The sequence below is a fragment of the Hipposideros armiger genome, unplaced genomic scaffold, assembly GCF_001890085.2.
Source record: "Hipposideros armiger isolate ML-2016 unplaced genomic scaffold, ASM189008v1 scaffold_4720, whole genome shotgun sequence".
Classification (NCBI taxonomy): domain Eukaryota; kingdom Metazoa; phylum Chordata; class Mammalia; order Chiroptera; family Hipposideridae; genus Hipposideros; species Hipposideros armiger.
In genome coordinates, this window is record NW_017735852.1 from 1 (window position 1) to 1,605 (window position 1,605).

At 67.5% G+C, this 1,605-nt stretch overlaps 1 long non-coding RNA gene across 1 annotated transcript; it reads left to right on the forward strand.

Annotated features, from left to right (window-relative positions):
• Nucleotides 1-6: 6 nt before the first annotated feature.
• LOC109378844 (uncharacterized) lies at nt 7-1,599 on the forward strand. The gene is made up of 3 exons (XR_002123076.1): nt 7-243; nt 1,129-1,331; nt 1,447-1,599. It is a non-coding gene; the product is annotated as an uncharacterized LOC109378844 (long non-coding RNA).
• The last annotated feature ends 6 nt before the right edge of the window (nt 1,600-1,605 follow it).

The window sequence follows — 1,605 nt, forward strand, 5'->3', positions numbered from 1 at the left end:
TGGGTCAAGGGCCAGTCGGCGGGAGGCTGCCGGAACAACAGCGGCTTCCCCAGCAACCCCAAATTCTGGCTGCGGGTCTCAGAACCCAGCGAGGTGTGCGCAGCCGTCCTGCAGAGGCCCAGGGTGCGCACGGCCGACTGGGCTGGCCGGGCCCGGGCCCCGACGGGGAACGACCGCACTGCGTGGAGCCCGGCGGGCGCCCCGGGCAAGGACTACCCTGCCGTGGGCCTGCATCTCTGGAAGGTAACTCCACTGGTTGGCCAGCTCCTGCTCGGGGGCGGCGGGGTCAGGGGCAGGGCCCACTGAGGCCTGAGTCCCCGGAGCTGCGGTGCTGAGACACACGTGACTGCCAGGAGCCAGCCCCACGTGCCCCCCACTGCCCGGCTGTCCTGGGGGTCATAGGCCTGTGGGCGCTCCAGCGCTGATCTGGGTCTGCAGGACCCAGTTCCCTCTGCCTTGCCCAGGGGTGTCTGTCGGCCAAAGGAAAACAGAACCAAAACCCCCACAGAGCCGGCCAGTGGGCCGGGCCGTACGCCCCTGACCCATGCTCCTTCCGGGGAGCCGGGCTGTTAGAGCCCCTGCTGAGACGCCAGCCCCTGGAGGTCACTTCCCCTCTGCTCCCTCAGCCTCCTCCCTACCCGTGGGGATGGTAGCGTCCCGAGCTGACGGGATTGTCCAAGGAGCTGCCTGGCGCCCGATGGAGATGTCTGCCCTCCCGAGGGCACGGGGCGTCTGGTGCAGGACTGTGCTGCCCACTCACCTGGTTTTTCATCTCCTGCGTCCTGCTGAGGTCTGGCAGCTCACAGTGGCACAGTGTTCCCTGTCCCTTTGTGGACGTGGCTTACATCACGTTCTTTTTCTCCTGCACAAGGAGTTGTGGGCAGGCCTTTTGCTCGGCGGCCAAGGTTGCATTAGCCACGTGCTTTGGGGCCCAGCTGGCACTTGTGTCTGTTTTCCCTGGAGCAGGAGGGTTTGCAGCTCACATTGGGGACAGGACCGAGTGAAAGCTGGGAGTCGAGGGTGTTTTCAGCGGGCCCCTGAGAGGCCAGGGAGGGACCCACAGGCCCTAATGCCGGAAACGGGGCCGGACCGGTCTCTGACATTCACACGCAGGCCCCCTCTGCTCAGGTGGAGAAACGGCGGGTCAGCCTGCCCCGCGTCCTGTCCACACCCCCCGTGGCTGGAACTGTGTGCCATGCGTATGACCGCGAGGTCCATCTCCGCTGTGAGCTCGCCCCTGGGTATTACCTGGCCGTCCCCAGCACCTTCCTGAAGGACGTGCCGGGGCAGTTTCTGCTCCGGGTCTTCTCCAGCGGGGGCGTCTCCCTCAGGTGAGGGGACGGCAGGGCTGGCGGTCTCCCCCAGGGTCCTGCGTGCCCCTGCTGTGCCCGAGGCAGTTCCGCGTCGTGCTGCAGCCGCCCCCCTGTGCTTACCTTTCCCGGGCAGTGCCATCAAGCCAGTGACCGAGGGCCCTGACCCCGAGGAGGCCCTGTCCGAGGGCGAGTGGGAGACGGTGCAGCTGCGGGGCTCCTGGAGGGCCGGCCAGACGGCGGGGGGCAGCAGGAACTTCGCGTCCTACCCCACCAACCCCTGCTTCCCGCTCTC